General features: G+C 40.1%; 1 long non-coding RNA gene across 1 annotated transcript in view; it reads right to left on the bottom strand.

Annotated features, from left to right (window-relative positions):
* LOC113011843 (uncharacterized) overlaps positions 1-21,993 on the bottom strand; it is a 30,045-nt gene extending 8,052 nt beyond the window's left edge. Inside the window, exon 1 of the long non-coding RNA XR_003270618.1 lies at positions 21,604-21,993. This is a non-coding gene — a long non-coding RNA (uncharacterized LOC113011843). The remainder of the gene's footprint in view (positions 1-21,603) is intronic.
* Between the last annotated feature and the right edge of the window lie 285 nt (positions 21,994-22,278).

Genomic DNA, 22,278 nt, shown 5'->3' with positions numbered 1-22,278 from the left:
TATGGTGCAGCCTTGCATGAAAATGTAATCTTACTTTTATACCATCAGAGAATGCTTCGGTTGATTCAGGGCATCATCAACATGTACGTTATCCGGGTAATGCCGGTGATAGACCTTGAGAGCCTCTGTAGTGCAGAAAGCATTGAGTCTGTGTTTTAAAGGCAATAAAATCTCTCCAATATGCAGCTTATGTCTGCACTCACCTCTCACAAGCCTATGCTTCTCTTTCCACTTTGCTTGCAGTGGCAGTGGAGATGAAATACTGGCCCCCAGAAAGCCATTTGGCACCTAATTGAGCAATCCTATTACTTTTCTCTCCCTTTAGACTGTGACTTTCATTGCTTCAAAGCAATGGTTGAAAGCAGGTAAATGATTGTGTTACAGTAGGTGTGAGTATATGTGTATTTAAGTAACTTTGTTGTGACAGCCTGTATGTATATGTGTGTGGTGTTTGTCCACCTGTGTGCACCCAGATCCCCTCTTCTCACCTGAGCTACCTCAAATATTAAAAAATGATTGGGTTCAGAGATGGACCACATTCACCAGAAAAGACTCAATCTTAACTCCTCGTGTGGTGGTTGATAGAGAACCAGTTCACTATTTGTGACCTTGGAAACAACTTAAAAAAAGATTCTGTTTTGTGGGTGAGACCTGACCTCACAGTATTGAAAGTGAATTTACTGGGATTTATTTTGTATTTATTTATTTATTTTATTAGGCTGCATCTTCGTAGGCATCTGGGAATGATTCATTACAGATACAGTTCGCACAAATGTTGGACTTTGATTCAGCCATGGGCACAGAAAAACAAAATGGGGAATTATTCTGCTAATAGCTTCATAACTTTGCAATAGTCTGAAATAGCTTTTCCTTCAAATTACTTCAAACAGACATAGAGCCAAGTCCTGAAGTCCATTAATCCAAAATTCAAAAATCCACAACTACTCCAAAAAATCAGAGAGAGGCCAATATTTAAAACACAAGGAATTGGGTGGGGGTTCGTAATGATAAAAAAAGACTAATCGAATGCAGGTGTGGCACAGAAACAAGAAGGGGACTGAACAAAGGGTGGAAATGCAACTAAAACGTTTTAGGAAAGAAATTTCAAAATAAAACTGGAACTGACAAAATGGAAACCAACATTATAATACTGCTAGTTTACTTCCAAAAAGGTGAAAAAGTAAGCAAAGGCCAGAATTTTGTGACTTTTATAGGTCAAGCTGGATCAAAACAATTGGTAAACCAGCATGTTTGACCTAATTCATTTAGATTTGTTTGCTTTAACTCTGGACCCCTGAAATGTGCCCATAAATGCAGACAGGTTGGGCAGCTCTCAAGTACAATTAGCTTAGAACACTTAGAACACCTTCTCATTCAAGTTCAAGTTCTGGACTTCTATTTATAGCAAAGATGGCAGAGATTGCCACAGGTTTAGATGCAGAGCACTTCCTTTGTTATCTTTTAAAACACTCCTATCAGTGTAAGAACGTACAGACTTTCCTGCATGCCTGTTAAAACTGTACATCCCTAGTTTTGTTCCAGTTGAATCAAGTGCATGTAACTTGTAATTTCCTTTGAAAATGTAAAAGGCATGTGATTAGTTCAATATTTTTTCTCAGGATTTCCATAATTAGGCTCCCTGACCAGAATCTTATTTCAATCTTTGCTGGTTTAAGATATGCACAGACATTCTTTAGAGATGATTAAATAATCTTCAATCAGCATTTAACCAGGAGGGTGTCATGTGGGAATTGGAAATGGAATCTCGTGGGGAGATGTCTGTCCTTTGTTAGATGATGCACACACTGGCTTTGTGCGTGTGCATACTTGTGCGGATGTATTCCTGATTGGCTACATTTATGTGCCTCCTTCTTCTTTTGATCAGTTGTTAGTTTCCCTATTTTGCGGACATGCTGGTAGACTAGATGAAACATAGGCTTGTGGTGTACTGTGTGATCATGAGGGTACGCACTTCAGTTTTACATATTAGCATTTCAAAAGAAAAACTACAGCCAATACATGGTTAAGAAGCTATGTAGGCGAGAGTGTAGCTAGCAGTGCTCCATTAATTATAGACATTTGTAAAACAGAATGTGACATGATGCTTTGGAGCCAGCTATGCTCCTCATACCTAATGTTGTGTCTATGTTATTGCCACTGCAAGCTGGAAACCTAACATGACTAATGTTGCATTTTCATGTGTGTGCTCTGGTTTTATCTTTGTCTCCGTAGGGGCTCATCAGGGCTTTAGATGTGTGGCTACCACAGAGCAGCTGTCCGTGCCCATCCATTGTCCCGCATTTTATATAATCAGATAAACAGAAAATGGGGGAGAAAGTCTTTTTTTTTTCTTTTGCTGTAGCAGGTCATGGTGAGCGTGCAGCGCACCTTACTGCATAATTCAGCAGGCTTGATTAGTTAAATTTCCCAGGTTTATTTATTCTATTTCAATGTGCCTTGAAATCCCATTCACTGTGGAAGTTCTGAACGGGAATGCAGGTTTTTGCTCATTTAGTTATTAATTCAGAAGTAGAGCCACACGATGGACGACTGCTTTCAGCTTCAATTTGTTTGAACAATATAAATGATTTTGACTCAGCTCATTTCCTTTGCCTCTGCCTGCTAATGTCTTGATCCATCCAAGGATAGCCTAGAACCTCTAATTACTCTCTGTGCTATTGATGTATTAGCTCTCATTCAATGATAAAGAAAAGACTGGGTCCCTAAATTGAATTGTCAACTCTCCTCTCTCTGAAACATTAATGCTATTCCTACTGTCTTTTTGCTGCCTTTTCACAACTAACTCACTTCATTAAATCTGAGCATTTTCAAGGCTGATGTCTGTGATTTATTTTTATCAGAGATTTCTGCGAATTCCTAGAAAATCTGTGACAAATGTCTCTCTCTGCATCCCTTACACTGCTTTGTGTTTGACTGTAGGTCATGGCTGTTAAGGGCCAGATATGGCTCGAAGGGACCCAGAGTCTTATCAGTCCCAGCAGCCCTCTTTATGGGCCACAGAGCCTCTGTGGGCTTGGAGCCGCACACATACTGGGACTGATGCTCAGCCTGCTGGGCCTGGTGTCTGCCTACATAAGACCCAAAGCAAAACATCCTAGCTGCTGTCCCAACAGTACCCAGTAATGTATAAACCAGCTACTGCAAAGTTTAAAACATCCTTCATTATTTCTCAGTGATAAACTGTAATCTCATTTTATCATACACTTACACATTTATACACATACTGCATAAATTGTACTGCACACACATGGCATACTACCACGAATTAAAGCAAAAGTAGAACACACCATTAGAGAGAGGAAGTGGGATATGCCCAGTGGCCAAACCATCACTAGTTATCACAAAGGTGGAAACCCAATTTGCAGTTTGGTCCAGTGGCTCTGAGAGCATTTTAGGGCGTCAATTACTTCAACCACTTACACTCCGGCTGTAATTGCAGCAGACCAGGGGAGGATGTTTATTCATGCGGCCATGCATTGACGGCCTTTCACCCGTGTGCGTCTCTGCTGAATATTTATCTCTGCACTCCAGTGATACCCAGATACACAGACAAGCTTACAGAAGACCCCCTACCTGACTAAATCCATAGATGCAATCTTCCCTAAATTATTAGCTTTGCTTCGCCATGTAGCTAACGCTATGAATCTATATCGGTAAAGCCAGGCGGACCTCGCAGCTGGCAAAATATGAGATCTCAAGGTTGGGATTTCAAAAGGAGGATAAAATCAGAGGCACAATATTTGTTTTTTAGCGCTTTTGTTTTCAATCTGTAGTTGCATGTAATTATAAATCCCCAGATATTAAAAAAAAAAAGACTATTTTCTCCCATGAACGGAGAGGAAAGGAACAGAAGTGTGCTACAGCAATGAAAGGACTATGTTTTTTTAACACGCCTCGAGCTCCACGCCCAGTCTGTCTGCACGTGGCCACATGCTGGGAGTGATAATGGCTGGACATGGCCCTCTCTCTGGTAGTCAGCTGGTCTCTGTCCTCAGCCAGAGAAATGGAGGGTGCATTTCTGTGTAGACAGCACTCAATAGACTGGTGTTGACAGCTGAGCCGGTGACAGGCTGGATTAAACCCTGGGTTGCCATTTAGAGTTTACCTTGGGTAACCTGACCCAGTGCCTTTTCCCCAAGGCCATTACTATGATTTTAAATGAGTTTGCACTGAGGGGAAAAAAGGATGTTTACACATCCCATGTAAGTTACTTGGGAATAATAATATAGCATTTCAAGGGAACCATTTTACTGCTCATTATACCCCAAATCCAGCAGCTTTTGTTCAGTCAGAACTCGGGAATTGTAATGGACATAGAAGGATCTGATATAGTGAAGAATACGTATTAGCGCTTTTCATCTAGTCATCTTTGTATTTTGCAAGTTGGGCTGTCTGCTTTGTACGTTACATTTTTCTGTGCATTTCTCATGTATTCTTGCCTTGCTTTTCATGTTTTATTCAAATTCTGGTTTATATTTTTCTTATTTGGATGTTTGTATGTTTGTTTTGGACTTTAAATATGCTGGATGCTTCTCCTTACTTCACTTCACTACAAATTTGCCTCCCCCAGTCTTTCGCTATCCACGTAGCCTTGGATTCTATAATGTTTACAACATCTGTATCTGATGAAAAATAAAATATAAATCTAACACCAATTTTTTTAAGCTAAGCAGTTGAGCATGTTTAGCTGCTTGGCTCAAATAGTATTAAGATATTCTAATATGGATGTTTTGTTGTTGTATCAAGCAATCAAGTGCATATTTCAGATCCATATACAGAGTTTTTCTTCCTAGTATCAGTCAACTCATGAAGGTACTTAATGCGATGAAATCAGGGTAGCGATAAAATTACTAACCACATATTACAGAACTTGACAGGTGAAGCACCTGTAACTAAGGGTGTATAATTTCGCAAGGAGTAAGCAATTTAGATGCATTTAATTAAAACTGGAGAAGATCTGACATTTGATTAAAGTATAAAATATTGGTATGCACTGCTATTCCCTCTTTCTCCTCTGTCTGTGTCACAGCTCACATAAGATAACATGATAATTGGAGGGAGAAGCCTCGCTTGCCAACTGTTTATTTTCATCTGTTTCCTTTTCCCTGTTAGCAAGTGATGTGCATTTTCTGAGAGTGGCCAAACAGGTTAAGGATCACTGCCAGGGGACTGGCTTTGCTCAGAATGCCAGAAAACAGCCCGTTTCATCTTGTGAACAGTGAAGCGGCCAGGGTTAGCATGGAAAACAGATCAAAAGCAGGGCATCATCCAAGGTGACAATGACAGAGACTTCCTCATATCAACACTGACATACAAACCTCTTGCAAGTTGAACTGAGGGAGGTATGGGGACTATCTTCAACACCCAGAGGCAATACATACTGTCAGATAATCAATGAGTCTCTGTATGGTTTTGGAAGGAGAAACAGAAATTAAAAGAAGGGGGCATAAAGAGCATGAGGGAAAACCTAGAGAGAGCCAAATTTAAGAAGGGACGAGGGAGCTCATGCCAGATGTGAGAGCATTAATTACATCCAATCAAAGGCAGTGCCAGCCTGGTGACAGTGGCAGACATGCAGGATGCACTCAAGGTCATTAGCTGCGTGCACACATGCACATACACAAATGCCAACACACTTGTGTCTGATGCACTGTCCCACGAGGCTCCGGGAGAGCTTTGAGAAGATATTGTTTCACACCATGAAATTAACTCCAGATTTCTAAGCGAGCAGGTCCTGAAAAATTCATCATCCCGTCCTATGCCACAGCGTTGCAGCCAGAAATATCCCTAACTGGCCACGGATTATGACTCTCTTTGGAAAAGAAACAAATTAAATGACATTAGCAAGTTAAATAAGTAGTCTATTAAACTGTTTAAGAGTTCTTGTTTCACTGTGTTAATGGTGCTATGGGTCTGTGGAGCCAGTGTTTTTGTACAGCTCTAAGAGGATTAGTGGTTGTTTACTACGGCTGGTGTCTGGATAATGATGATAAGGCAGACAGTGCATGTTGCAGGTGTAGCAGTCACTGCCAGGCAAGGAAAGATGGCTTCTGGGGCACAGCAGCAAGGGATGAGCGCAAGTGACACATTGTGCCACAGGTTGTTTTCCGTGGATAATTCAGAAAAAACTAATTAACTTCTTATAGAGGCGCGTCATGGATGTTTTTGTGTGCAACTATGCGTATTTTGTAGATATTGCTACACACAGTAGGACAAAAACAGCAGCTTATCTGGACAATAAAATAAAATAAAAAATGAAGTAACAATCTTTTGGCTTTTGTTGAAAACATCTACCTGATGCTTTTGGTTCTGAAGCAATTAAATGAGAGTGTTGTCTTGTCACTTCACATACAAAGGTCGCCAACCTTTTAAAAATGCAGCATTTGTTATTGACCTGTATTTTTGCTTTGGACGCAACCTAAAATTAAATCTCTCTTTTTTTTTTTTATGTAGCGCATTCATAATAAAGTGGCGACATGCAAATTTATGTTTGATTAGTGTCTTACACGTGCCGGCTCAGCTGAGCAGAAGTAAAGATAGATGGAGTGGTGGTGACTGTCATCATTACAGCCTCTCTTTTCACCTGCTCCCTGGGGGATGCCGTATCATTGTGCTCACTCCAGCACTAATAGCCCTGTCTGAGAGCTAGCAAGCCACCTTTCGGAAGTAATGCTTCCTGTAGCAATTTAGGTTGCTGTTCATCTGTGGCATGTCCCATGCGTTGCTGGAAATTACATCAGAGTGCTGATGTGGAGAATTTGCCCCAAAGAATATGTATCTTCTGCAGACAGAATTATGAATGATGCACGCAGAACAAGTCAATCAGGTGACCATATCCCTAGAAGTAAGAATGCGCGCGTTTGCATGCATGACACGAACGTGCGCCTGGTGAGCTCGCTGTGTTTTCTGCTGAACACACAACAACTGCCAAACAATCAGAATTCCAACAACGTCCTGCTGCAACCTCCATGTCTGTTCCTGAAATCTTGCATTGTGCTTTACACATATGTGAATTTTAACCACTTTATTGACCTCAGGAACACTCCAGTCTATTTTCACCTCTCACTGACCCTTCAGGCAGAACAGGGAGTGCTGTAAAATCCCCTCAGCCACCTCAGTTAGGCTTGGCTGCGTAAAGAAGGAGAGCTCTCTTTGACTGCTCAGGCTGTGGATTACTCCTCAATATGGGATTACGCTCCAATGAATGAGTGCAGACACAATACCAGCAGTTCAGCTCTGAAATATACAACAGAGATTTAGCTATAGAGCTGCAATGGAATATCTGCTGATCGGGTATCACTTGATGTAGCTGGGCACTGCTTTCTCTCTTTTGTACCATCTCTGTTGCCTTAATCGTGGTCTCTCAAGATGCTCACTTAATGAGATGCCATGTCTCCAAAATGTATAATATGCATAATCCTGACTGACAGGTTTTTTTTCCCAGTCTCGCTCCCTCGTGAAATCATCAGTGGGTCTTTGAAATATCAGTCACAAAACGCAGTGAATAGGGATACTGACCTTAACAGCGGAGGGTCAACTTTCAAGATTATCTGTACCTGCCATCCTAAAGTGATTTTTACCAGAAGAGTGAATCTATTGCTCTTTCTGCAGCTCTGTCTTTCATTCAGCGGGTATTTCGACTGCCCTGTGGAGTGAAGAAACTGACAATTTAAGTTCACTCAAGCAATCAATAAACCATTCATATTATCCCTACATATAGGTTAGCACAGCTAGCCATATTCCGAAAGTCTTGCTGTAACTGTTAAATAAGATGTGCAGATTTTTACACCTGATAAAATGCCAGAATATGTAACGCTGCAGGCTACTACCTTTCTGTAGTACATTTTCTATAGTTTTTCTATTCTATCATCATAATTGGTCCTTATAAATCAAATGAATTAATTAGTTAACACAAGTGATGAGTGTAAAGCAACCCAAAGTTGTGCAGATGGCTCAAACCATGAATTTAAAAAAAGAAGAAGTAGAAGAAGGAAGTATCCTTCCTGGCTGAGATCATAGATGAATCACTGTGTTTTACATAGTTTCTCTAAACGAGTCTTTCCTTCATGTTTGGATCAGTGCCTTACATTTAGGTCTCAAAGATGTAACAGGGACTGTGTATGGCTGCCATGTTATTCACCACCCAGTCAGCCTGATTATATGTCATGTCGTGTTGCCAAAATCATTTAGAGATGAATTACATTTTCAAAGAACATAGCTGCTTCTGAAGGCATCATGAAAAAGTTAGGGAGAAAACTTTTTTTCCCCTAATTTGGAGTTGGTATCCAACAGCCCTGCAAAAAAAATCTGTTTTTCATGTGATAGATGTGTAAGGTCCACAGTTCATGTTAAAAATTCTCTTTTACAACATCGTCCTTGTTATGGGCATTCATGTTGATATGAGTTTAGGTTTGTTTTGAATTTCTTAAAAAGACAGAGACATTTACTTTTATTAAGACTGATAAAATGAAAGTTATAGGATTTATTTGGAACAAGGCTTGAAAACATATACAGTACCCTGTGCGTTATGGTATACAGCTTAAACTAAGTGAGCTGTTTAGTATGTTTTCATACTTGCAAAAACATTTGCACATTTTCAAATCAGCAAATTGTCTCTGAAGACATGTAAAAAGATATGTACAGTAAACACAAGTACAATGACAATCAAGGCCTTTTACACAACTCTAAAATGTAATCTTGAAGCTTCTTAAAGTATAATTTTGTTTTTCATCTCGGGCAAAATATTGTACTTTGAAGTTGTTATAAGACTTCTTTGACAGAGTTTGAGTCGCTGTTTTCATACCTTTTTATGTCTTTGTACTAAGCTAAACATGTGCCAGAGCTTTCTTTGTACTGACTGACATGAAATAGATATTGATCTTCAAATCTAACTCCGGGAAAGACGGCAAAGTGGTGCATTTCACAAAATGTCAGTTTGTTCCTTTTAAGTGAAAATGCTGACTATTATTTCTGTTACAGACAAGTACTATGACAAGATTTAGTGTGAGTGCAGGTTAATGTAGATCATGTGCTGTAGATGCTTAAGCTCAGTCTTTAAGGTTATCCGGTCGTTAAGTGATGACACGACGAATCCTACTTCCGGGTCTAAAGTAGTCTGCGTTTAATATGGCTTTTGTGTTGTTAACATGTTTAATGTTTTGTATTTTCTTCTATTTGATCTCAAAAAGCTCCTAAAACAGTCAGTGATCCCTGTTGACCTCCCTCGGCTTTTATTACCACTAATCATTTATTTAAGCTCAGTTTTTAAAACCTTAGGATGTAACTACAGCCCAGCCCATGCAGCAGTATATGAATGACTAACCTCGTATTGTGGATGGATTATCTCAGTTGTTCTCCTGGCTGAAGTTTGGTCCTTTTACAGCATCCTGCCATGCGATTACATTTGTTCCTGACCACCGAGAACACTTACGTTAACTTTTATCGAGCGGGAAAAAAGTTAGCTTGTTTATATTATGCTAACATAGCTGTGTCGCTAGCGGTCACGTAGCACATCATTATATACCAGCTAGCCCAACTTCAGTAACCCTACAAACGTCACTGCTGTTTAGTTTTCAGTCTTCATTTATGCTGGAAGTGATAGCAGAGCTGTACGTTTTAATTTGTTTCCAAAACCCCGCAGTCAGGACATGCTATATTGTATTTAGATAGAAGCTAGCGAGCTAACTCCCTGCTAACTTCTAACTCCGTTAAATGTCATAAATGTCCGTTTTCATGGATGCCTGGATGTTAAACTCAATTGTTACACCTGGTAGAGCAGAACGCTGATCATTTTATTAAAGATGAAAGACTTTAGACAGTTTTTCAACTCTCAGTAATGCCATAGTGATCGTTTGATATATGGACCTGCAGCGGATTTTAGGCCCAGACACGGCTAGTGACGTCAGACTGAACGACCGGATAGTGACAAAATACAGAAGAAAAAAAAACTTTTAATCACATCATCTATCCTCATTTTCTGCCATGTTGCAACATTTTTACTAAATATAATGAGACTAGATTTCATATGTTATGATATAACTTTTTTATGTGCGGGTCTGTGACATTAAATGCAGATATAATGTAATGGATGCTGACCAGGAGTAAAGCTTCAAAGTCCAAATAAAACACAAAAAACTACAGTCAGACATGTATCCTCTTTTTTTATACCTCTCTCATTCTTTTGATGTCTCTATTTCTCATTCACCCTAGCTGTCTTAATCTTCTATCCAAATTTAAATCTGCACAGTTTATGACCCTCCCTCCCCATCCCTCAAACCACTTCAGCAGATTTCAAAACCGTTTTGCATCTGGAGTTTATCACTCGTGACATGGACTTTAAAAAGGGGGAGGGGGAAAAAAAGACCCTCTATTAATTGTCCGTATAAAGAATAATGAAGAGGTGCAGAGTTATCCGAAGAGAGCGGCTCAGGTCCTCCCTTTTTGTCGTATAAAGGATTCATCTCAAAAGCAAAAGCTTTTGTGGTGCAAATTACACCGCTTCTAAGGACACCAATTTTCTCCTTTTAACTCCTTAGGTGCAGTGTATCCCCGTTTGTACACCAGACATTCAAATATCACACACCATGAAATTTCCAAAATTCTAAACCAGTGCTCATTTTGAGCATTTCTGCCTGTTTTGCATCAGGATCATTTGCCGCGTTTGCTGCATTCCGGCTGTCCGCATCCTCACTTGCTCAGCATTAATTTTTCCTGCAACACCACATATGCACGAGTCCTCATTATCACATAATTGATACATAATTTAGCTGAAGTCATGGGAAGCTAATTGCCTGTCATTCTGTTTGCTTAACACGCCCCCGTTTTGAGCCAAGTGAGGCAGAGACAGCTAATGAAAATGTCACACAATGAGGTAAAAAAATATCACCTGACCAGTGCATATCACAGGAGTGTGATATTAAACATTTCACACCTTCCCCTGTCCTCATCAGACCTTCACTCTAAAGGACATCGAGCAGACAAGCCTAAATCTTTGTCTGCTTGTTTGTCCTTTCACTTTTTAGGACAAGATGTTTAAAAGAAGCTGACGCTAAGTTGAGCTTTAAGGTCACATGAGTGCAGTCTAACCTAACTTGAACCATTGAGAAACTACAAAGCTGCATGCCTGAGGTACTGGCCAATATTAACATCCTCTTAATATGCTTCTGTCAAGAGGAAATAACTATTATAACACAGCTGAAGACAACAGGAATGTTTACAGAAGCCAAATTACTCTCCAGACTTACGCATCTAGTTAATGCATGCATCATTAATATATTTTTAATGATTCAGGATCCTCTTAGGACTATTTTTTTCATATATATATATATTTAATAAAAAACTCAGAAGGCTTTCCTAGAAAGCAGTATAACTGCTGACTTGGATTATCCTGGGGAATAGAGTGAAATTGAATTGCGGTGGAACTCAGCTGACTGCATGAGAAAAGCACAGAATCTTAAAATAGCAGTCCATTTAATTTCCAAGCAATGGATTTGAAAATAGTTTTCCTATCTCCAGAAATGAATCTCCAGTGTCTCAGAAAACTTCTTGTGACATCTGGTGCTCTCTCAATATTTTTGAGCAAAGATGTAGCCGGGCAGCATACCCAATCGCGCCGTGCATTACAGCTGAAAGAACGAGATACAGATTGGTGTTTGGCATCCCTTTCTTCTGAAGCTGCCTCTGAACCCCATTAAAGCACGACAGCTAAAGTTTCCAGCACAATAATGCCACATGTTCGCTGTGCATCAGTGGCTTCAGCACAGACAGAGGATTCACAGTTTAACCTCATCATCCAGTTGTAGATATTAATGAGAGGAGGATGACTTCATCTGTCATTCCCCATTTTGTGTGTGTCAGCCTCCATCCATAAAACAATCAGTCAGGTGGACTTGTAGGGCAGTTGGTTTTGCCCACAGAGTGACTGTGTTTTTTTAATGGCTGCCCATTATTCATTCCCTCGGATTAACACATAATTCCTTGCGTTGACACACTACCCCATTTATTTTAGATTAATCCTGGAAATGCTACAGGTCAGAGTAATGTGTGGACTGTAAATGAAGCATTGAGCAGAGGGAGCTTTTACTCATAAGACGACTGTCTCCACCCAGTGGTCGGTTTGGAAACTGAACGCAAACATAAAGGAGCTTGACTGTAGACAAGATATGTTTCCATATTGTTGCATAATATTATTCATGTAACCCTCCAAGACCACTTCTTAATTTCTCTCCCCCATCTCTCCTCTATTTTCTTTTCTTCCTCTGATTTCCCCTTGATGTCTCTAAGTCCTCTCCCTAAAATCCACTCGGGTGTGCCTAATGAATAGCATTCATCAAAGTCCCTTCCCTTTGATCAGAGCAAATCCACCATGCCATGCTTTGTGCTCGACTCCCTACTGTAATGCCACTGTGGACACTCCCTGCAAGCAGCCGTGCTCATAAGTCTTCTGTGTTGGAACAAAATAGGGGTTTGCTTATATGCAAGGTATTAGGCAACTGACCTCTGCTTTTAATGATACATGTTTAGTTTGGGGCTCGTTACTGTGTGATGCATCTCCGTAACTCTGGCTTAGTCTGAGGTGAGGCAACAAGAATCAGCCTTTTAAAACAAGTATCTGCAAGCAACTTGCACATGTAGTTGGGTTTTTTTTTTGTTTTTGCCATGGACACCTAATTAGGCCAACAACACCAACAATCCACAGTCTGTTTTGACCCCCAAAGCAAATTAAACTAATGAGAACGGAAATATGATTCTGACAAAGTGTCAAGTCAGGACAGGTGCAGAAGGACGAAAGAGAGAAGATTCCTTCTGAGTGGATAAATCCATTAACTAATTTAACAGTTAACCTTCATTGCACACTACCCCTCGCCCCATCCAGCACCACAACAATTATATCTGACTCTACGATATGAGCTCTGTGCCTAACATTAGCATTCATCAAGCTTTAAAGAGGAAGTGATGGAAGGGGGGTCTGCAGCTGGAGCTGGTGTCATGTCTGGCAGGGAGACCCATCACTTGTTCAGACAAAGCTCCCAATCAGGGTGGAGATATATGACATCAAATTAAGCACTGATGAATGAAGCCTGAGAATATGAACCATTTAAAATCCATCCTCTTCACCAGTTTTACCGTATCGCATGAAAATGGCCGAACAGTCCATGAGATTATTGCCATTTTCAGAAATTACCTTGAGCGCAGCTCGGCTATATCTATTAGCAGATAATATTATTAGGTTATTTACCATTATTAGAAAACATAAATAGGATTCGTATATAGAAGCAAATAAAAATTCTGTTCTAGTTAAGAACCAGAATAAAATGTGCGCACATTGTAAATGTGTGTGTCCGTGTGTGTTTAAAGTACAGGGGCATCTAGATGTGTTTAATGACTGCATGCTCTTGTAAACCAGTATCCAAAGGGTAAAGAAATAAATCTTGCTTTTTTTTATTAGATCACATCCTAAAACCATACTGAAACTGACAGTATATCGAATAGGAACCCCGGGCGAGTCCTGCTTACACCCCCGCCATGTACTGTGATAGAAAAAACCATTAAAGTCATAAATAGAAAGTTTCTAATGAAATATCAATTAGGCCATAAGAGAAGGCCAGCACTACATTTTACGAGTACAGAGCTCATTAAGAGGACTACTAGCAAAGCTGTGAGATCATTTTTTAATTCCCCACTGATAATCCAATTAGTTCGCAGTGGATTTCTCCGGGTTTAAAAATCTTTGTTAGTGGAATAAAGTTTCACTGTACAAAGGATTTATAAATCTCAAAAGCTCCTTAAATATCTGTTATGATGAGCAAATGGAGGATAAATTCACAGCTACAGTATTCCTAATGATCGCACATTTTTAGTAAGTAATACCAATCAGTCCTGCCACACGTGTATAATTTTATCTGAAGCTCAAGCTTTCGTTTATGATCCTGTTGCTCATATTTGCTGTTTATTATTATTATTAATGGGAGATAATTTTGGTAGTGTCAACTCTAGTAATAGTCATCTCTGCAGTTGTTGATATTTCAGCACTTGGCATGGTAGACAATAAGAAAACATGTATTTTTCATCAGGCATCTTTTCCCCCCTTTCCTCACTGACCTTCAGCCCGTGAAAATTCAACTCAATAATTCAGTATGCTCTGCATTCACCCCCCCTTTGGACACATACACACTAAGCGCATACGTGCACCACACAAACACACACATACAGCTTCATGGTAATGTGATATATGGATTGTGATTGTTGCTCCTGGGGAATGTGTTTTCCTACTGACAGCTGACTTGTATCTTCACCTATATTTTGTGTTGGATTACATTCGTTTTCCTCTGTGATTTTTCTCTCCCCCTTATCGTCGCTCATCTGTTTTGCTAGCAACCAATGGCTATAAGCACATAAATCCAATTTTCCCATTTCTCTCATTTCCCACTGCTGGGATCAGTGGGTTGATCTAATTGGCTTGAAAGTGGAAACATGTTTTCCCATCTCTGTTTTTTGCTTTGGCCACACGATTTCTTATTTTACTACAATTCCCCTTTTCATCATCCTCATATGAATTTGATATGCATATATATGCATTTTATTGGGAACCATGTTTACATTAAATAAAGTAAAATATGTGTATATACTTGCACATAATCTAAAGAAAGAAATGCACCCAGGTGCTTAAACAACTTCAAATTGGCTATCCTAATTCCAAAACACAGGTGGATTATAATGGTGACCGAAGAGGTGTGGCTGAAGCCAGAGCTTATCTTATCACACACAGCATTTTTCTGTATTTGAACTCACACTCTTGAAATGTTGCATCAATTATACATGCAGTAGGCACGATCCATTTTGTACTGCGTCGTCCTCGGCTGTGTCTGTGTCCTGTTTAATTTCACACCTGACTGTCCCAGACACAAGTGTGGCAGTCTACCTCCACTTCCTGTTAATCTATCACAGACAGCGCCGCAATCCACCTCCATTTCATTTCACACATACAGTGAGATCTCCCAATGTCACTCCAATCTGATTCATCCATGACCTCCTGTAAAAACACCCATTACTGCAACTGCAGAAACAACGCTGTGTCTGATGCTTGAAAATTGAGTGTTTGGGGTAGAACTGGTAGTGCAGTAATGTGTAATCTTAGTAAGAAATGTCTTGTATATCTGAAACAGTATTTTTTGAAAGAATTTTTACACATATGGTGATGAAGAGACAAAAAAATCGATCCTTGACATTGAGAGTATAGTGTTACTATTTGACAGGGTATTAAAATTAGAAAGTAAGTTTGTCAGAACTTTTCTTTGTCTCAGAGTTTATTCTTTTAAGGCTACCAGTTGTGACTGCATTTATAGAAAGTGCACACTTGCAATTGGATCCAATTTTACATTCATCTGCCCCAGGGTTGCTTTGATATTCTTAGATGAATATGGTGAAAAGCTAATGTGTGCATTTGACATTATTACAGTGAGAGGAAAGATGATCTGTAGTGCTGTTTAGCTGCATGCCAAAGTAGATGATCTGAATAAAAATATTCATACAGAGTTACGCCAGCACTTTCACACGCCCACCACCACTTGAAGGAAATTCCGGTGTGTTGATGCGTTTTCAGGAGAATAGCTTTGTTGCATAATTGATGGTGTACGAAGAGCTTCCTGTTTATGTGAAGTATAATCCCTGTTTTGTTTCATTTCATGTCATTAGTGGACAGATACGAGTTGTTGAGTTGGATTGCAATGCAGTCAAAAGTGCTGCATCAGCAGGCGCAAAAGTGTCACTACAACAGCTGTACAACCCAAAAGTTTGCCAGTGAGTCTGTCACTAATCATTAGGTTTTTTTCCTACGGGCTGCTAAACTTTTCTGATAATGTTTACAAAGCTGGGAGCTGAGAGCAGCTCTTACAGAGTAACTGAGAAAAAACTCTAAATTAAGGTGGAGAAACGGGTTCGGAGTTTTCTTATGGGTTCCATGATTTCTTTTGGGTTTTGTGAAGGGATTGTGTTCTGCGTCTACAGATCTATCGTTTTTGGTCCATCCTGTTCCCCCTCTCCTGTCTCACACTATACGGCCCGATGCTCTGATGCGACCTGAGTGCTCACACTGTGCGTCCATAAAAATGAAGTTAACAGAAAATCTGTCGCTCGCTCTCCCTCTCTGTCTTTCACTCACACAGACCACCATCAACTTTGCTAAATTGCTAATGAAAAACATTGATCAGGCAGCTGTGATTGAGCAGCAATGTAAATCCAACTATTTTCACGGTTGTTGTGGTCGTGATCATTTTGTGAGGCCACATCGAAAAGGCTCGGATGAGCTTTCCAAAGTTCTACAAGTTGTGCCTCCATCGCTTGTGTCCAGATCACACGCTGCACTGCCGTGCTGCGCAGTCTTTTTCACCGACATTTATGTGTTTCGCGTGCGCAGTGTGAGCAGCTCCAGTGACACCCTCACGACGGACGTGAGGATTTCAAACAGGTTTGAAATCCCCCGACCAAGCGATTGATGATCGGGAGCTGGTCGTGAGGTGTTAATCGCTTCTCGTTACCCCATGTATACTACACCATGCACGAGGCACGATGAAGGCCAAAATCGGGCCGATCACCAAAACGGTCGCACGACTGAAAAATCGGCTCAAAATGGGCCAAAAATGGCACAGTGTAAGCCCAGCTTAACTGTCATCGGACTCTTCCCCTTGTCACAGCTTCCCTCAATGCTATGCACCCTTGTTACATGTTTTCCCCCTAGCTTATTAGTTTTGAATTCTTGGCTTCAGCCCTGCCTTGTTTTGCCTTTTTTTTTTATTTTGAAATTCTCCAGTATTAAAGTTGTTTTGAGTTCATTTCTTGTCCCATGAGTCCTGCATCTGGGTCTTAATCCTGCCTGTCACACGCTAAATTACATAATTCAATTAAATGGAGTAAAATTTCATTAAACAGTTAAAATATCTTTTATGTTCTATTTATTTGATACATTATTTCAGACAATTCCAAAATGCCTTTTCAATAATGAAATAAAGAGATATATTACCTTTTTAATACTACTTTTTAATTTTATTTGGTGATTCTTTAATGTACATTTTATCAACTGACAACTGGTGATGCAGAGAGTGCATTTTTAGTTTGATTGTATTCTCTTTTTGCCAGAGTTGTATATAATTTTACTCTCACTGTGTTCATTTCAATTTGCTGATGAGCTGATCGTGGTTCGTGAAGTCACCAGACATCATGATATTATATTAACACTGTTTAAGACTCCAAATTTTAGCTGTGTGTCTTAGAAATTAGGTTTAAACCTGACTTTAGGCAGCTGTTCCTTCTAAGTTGTATTTTTACAATAATCCCTTTGTCAAATAAAACCTGTAAAGGGATCCTGAACCCTGAGACTTCATAAGACTTGAATATCTGCCTCCTGAGGTGTAACTGACATTTTAAAGGTCTATGAATATAAATTGCAGCTTTGGAGAAATTTACGATGTGGGTCATGATTTTGAAACTTAGAAGTTACTACCTGGGAACAACGTATCAATATATTGCTTCCATGCATGTTCTACATTATTTTAAAGGATTCCCATTGCTAAATCTGAATGTTCGAAACATTTTTAAAAGACAACAGCAGTTTCATAGAAAAGGTTTATTAAAATATTATGCAGCGGTGCCTAACCGCCAGTTTACTAGTCTGTAGTGCACACTCTAAATGTATGGCATTTAAAGAGCCACTTAAGCTCATCTGATCATGGATATGTTCAGCAGCATTCTAGAACTTGCAGGCCTCCTCAGTCTCTCTGTGTTGGTCTTCAGGGAGCGGAATCGCTTTCCTGACCTCAACAGAGAGAACAGTCTGTTGTTGGGATGGCTGAGGTCCTTCACGATCTTCCTGGCCTTGGTCCAGCACCGCCTGCTGTAGATTGAGTGCAGGGGGTCTGGTAGTTCCTCTCCTGCTTAGTGCTGAAGTCCACTATCAGCTCCTTTGTCTTACTGACGTTTAGAAGGAGGTTGTTCCTCTGGCACCAGTTCTCCAGATTCTGTAGCAGGTGTTGTGACACCTTTTAAAGTTGTTTGATACGGTGGCCCTGAGAGGCCAAACGGACTGCAACTTAAGAAAATACCAGCAATAAGAAAAACGCTGCAAAAGCACACAAAACACAACGGAAATACGAAAACAACAACGGAAATAGGAAAAAAGAGATTTCCAAAAGCACAAGGGAAGTGTTTCTGGGGAGACAATAACCCGACGGACCAGTTGCAGGAACCCAAAACATGGTAGGTGTGTTTTATCACGATTCATATAATACTGATGACGGTTTTTTAGGCTAATAGTTAGGCTAACATACTTACCTCTCATCTTTTCTTTCCTCAGAAACTGCAACTGGTCCGTCAGGTTATTGTCTCCCCAGAAACACTTCCTGTGTGCTTTTGGATTCATCTTTTTTTTTTCCTATTTCCGTTGTCATTTTTCCTATTTCCGTTGTGTTTTGTGTGCTTTTGCAGCATTGTTCTTATTGCTGGTGTTTTCTTAAGTTGCAGTCCGTTTGGCTTCTCAGGGCCACCGTAGTTTGAGGCCTGCTACCCTTTGTCTACCAATGTCTGTTCTCAGTCAGTACAATATATGTTCTTATTATTGTTTCTCAATTAGAGCACTGCTGAGTATATTAAAAACAAAAAAACAAAGCAGCCAAAGACCAAACTAGATATACTAATTATTTCTCATCTATAAGATGACTTTCAGTCATGTAAAAGTCATACGTCAAAAATTATAGCCTGCCTACCTTAAAAAACTGGTTAGTGAAATCATATTTTGAAGCCTTGACCCTGTTATTTTGGCAACTGCCAGTGTGTGTGTGTGTGTGGGGGGGGGGACTTGTTTAAACATCTTTGTGAGGACTAGAAATTGGCATGCTACTATACTTGTGAGGACAGGCAGTCATCTGTGGGGACCAAACGCTGGTCGTCACAAATGTGAAAGCATTTTTGAAGCTCAAAAAGTGGTTTTAGGGATAGGGTTGTGTTTAGGGTAAGGGTCACTTCTCATTGATAGGGTTGGGTTATGGGGCTAGGAAAACTATTATGTCAATTTAAAGTCTTGGCTAAGATTTGAAAGCGTTTGTGTGTGTGTGTGTGTGTGTGTGTGTGTGTGTGTGTGTGTGTGTGTGTGTGTGTGTGTGCGCGCGCGCCAAAGTGAACTGTATGGATGTTTTATAGGTACGGACATATTATTTATGGTCTGATGTACACACACACACACACACACACACATATATATATATTAGGGGTGCAACGATATTCGTATCGATATTGAACCGTTCGATACAGTGCTTTCGGTTCGGTACGCATATGTATCGAACAATACAACATTTGTAATTTATTTTATCAACTTTCCTTCTGACGATGCTGTCTGTGTTGAGCGCTCAGTGAATCTGCGTTCGACTACTCCGCCTAGGCTGCACTGTCGAGCGCAGATCCACTGAGCGCTCAACACAGACAGCATAGTCAGAAGGAAGAGCGCAGGGCAAGCTAGCAAGACAGAAGTTAAGCTCTCCTTGCAAGACGGACCTCCCCCACCCTCATTCAGATCTGGCGTTTGGAATTATTTTGGTTTTCATGTGACGTATGACCCTGAAGGTAAGCGAGTCATGGACTAAAGTAAAACAGTATGTTGGATGTGCCACGCAATGCTTAATTACATGGGTGTGAACTAGTGTGTTAGCGCAGTTAGCTCGTTAACGTGTTGGCCGTCTAGCCCCATGCACGGAGCGATCGGCGGTAGCTCGTTAACGGAGATTTGCCGTGTTGTGGCGTTAAGGTCATTTCAACGAGATTAACCTGAAAGCACTAGTGGGAACACAACGAATATGACTGCACATTTACGCCGACATCATCCTAGTGCAAAGACAAAAACAACAAGCATGCTACTAACTTTAGCCGAGTCATTTAGACAGCTGCTAGCACATGATTCTCCTTATGCTGCTGAGAATATAGCCCAGAAGAAGCGGATAGTATAGCTTTTATTTTGGAAAGAGACATTTCTCTGTAATAAACTCTCTTTTCCAAAGATGAGTGATTCCTCAATCAGATACAGGGCTCGCAAAATCGCTAGCCCGACGTCCTGGGGCTAGCGATTTTTTTCAGACGGGCTACCCTGCCCGTCGGGCTATTGTAGGAAGGAAAAATATATGTCAATGCTTTTGCATTCTTTCAGAAATGTAGCTGGGTAATTATGACATTGGCATCGGTGAGCCACTGTCAATATGTGACATATTGAAATCGCGTTTGAATTTGCGCTTGTTTTTTTGCTTTCACTTTGCAGTCGTGCGAACGGTGTATAGAGAGCGAAAGCACTGATCTGTGAGTGATGATAATTTGTGCACCAATTCCTCTGACATCGTCTTATTAATCGTTAGCTTACTATGCAAACATGACAAGTGAAATCTTCCGCAGCTTAAACATGTGAGAGGTTGATCGCGCAGAGAATCGCTGAGCATTGTGTGAGTCCGTGTGTAAAAGCAGCAGGATATATATTTTAGTTCTGCTGAGCCAAATAAGACAGGTCAGGGTGAAGAAGTGACAGCCAAAGAAAAGCTTACCGCAAAACGGAGAAGTTATAACAAATCAGACTATAAGGCAAAAAGAAAGTGCAGCTTTATGGTTTCATGGACAAAAGAATTTCTGTGGCTGCAATATGACGAGCTAAATAACCAGGGCTGCACATAAGTGGTCCGCAGGTGCGCATTCGCTGTCAAAATAAAAAACGCGCACAAGGGTTAGGGTTAAATTTAAAAACTGTACTTTTGAGTTAAAATATATATTTATAATTTTAATAAATGACAAATTAAAAAGGCATGAACATTTTTTTTGTATCGAAAAAATATCGAACCGTGACACCAAAGTATCGAACCGAACCGAACCGTGAATTTTGTGTATCGTTGCACCCCTAATATATATATATATATATATATATATATATATATATATATATATATATATATCTCAATTAAAAGTGCTTCAGAAGTAGGGATGGGAATTGATTCCAATTCCGTTATCGGATTCTCATTGGCTCCACTTTGAGAGTCACCACCATCTCTAAGCAGCCTACTAAAGACATTACATTCATGCTAATTAATTACATGCTATGTGGTCAAATATGTATGCATGTTGGAGGATTTCCCCTCTTTGTTGTGATCAGTGTTGGGGTCATTACTCAAAAAGGGTTAAGCAAAAAAAGTTTTTACACATATTACACACTTTTCTTAAAAGTAATGCAGTAGTTACTTAACTACACCCAGGAAAACGAAATTCATTACACTCCTCGTTTTGTTACTTTCATGTTAATCTGTAAAATGATCTGAAACACACCATCTCATAATTACCAATTAAAAATATAAACCTGAGGCTAGCCCCACACACCAACCCAAATCCCAAACCTAATGAGGACACGCATATCTTTCTCTTAGGATTTAGGTATGGGCACAAAGGCGACAACACAAATCAAAGAATAAAAAGTCGCACAAAGAGACTTTAAAGCGACGCGATTCTACAGGTAGAAACATGAACAGGTAGAAACGGAGATTGCAGCCAGACTGCTCGTCACTTTGTTACCTGTCGTAGTTCACCAGCGGCTGACTTCACTGCAAATGACGTCTCACTTTATTTAGCCAAGTTAAACATAACTCTGGGTGCTTGGCTAGCTTAGCATTAGCATGCTGTCTTGTTGTTGTGCAGGTGCTGCAAAAAGCCGAATTTGTGTTAGCAGTATAATACAGCTGTTTCTATCCTAGAGCAGTCTCCACTTTACTATCGCGCTTTCGTCATTTTGTGCAAAAATAAAACTAATGTCTTTACAAATACAGACAACGCCACTATTTTCCTCCTCCGACGCACGAACTGAAATCAGCTGATCGCAAGAACCAATAAGAGGGAGGCAGACTAACGAATCCAAGGAATTGGGACTATTGGGAACCGGTTCTTGATTCCCATTCCTACTCAGAAGGCACCAACACACAGTCAAGAGGTCAGTGACTGGAGTTTGATGTAGTGAGGCTTAATAGACCACTGCCTACTACAGCTGCCTGTGCTGGCATTCGCCTTACTGTGGTAACATTCTTTATTATTTATAATTTTCAGCCTTAATGAAATTTAAACAGATGTATTCTGAATAAACCACCGCTGTACATTTGTCATGAAGGCCAAAATTAGATCGCACCTTCACTCTGAGTCACACCTGGGTCAACCTTTCTTTCACTGTGGTTTAGTGCAGTTCCTCACTCAGAATTT

The sequence above is a fragment of the Astatotilapia calliptera genome, chromosome 19 (genome assembly GCF_900246225.1).
Source record: "Astatotilapia calliptera chromosome 19, fAstCal1.2, whole genome shotgun sequence".
In the NCBI taxonomy this organism is placed as follows: domain Eukaryota; kingdom Metazoa; phylum Chordata; class Actinopteri; order Cichliformes; family Cichlidae; genus Astatotilapia; species Astatotilapia calliptera.
The sequence above is the reverse complement of the archived record's forward strand: the minus strand, read 5'-3'. Positions and strand labels throughout refer to the sequence as shown.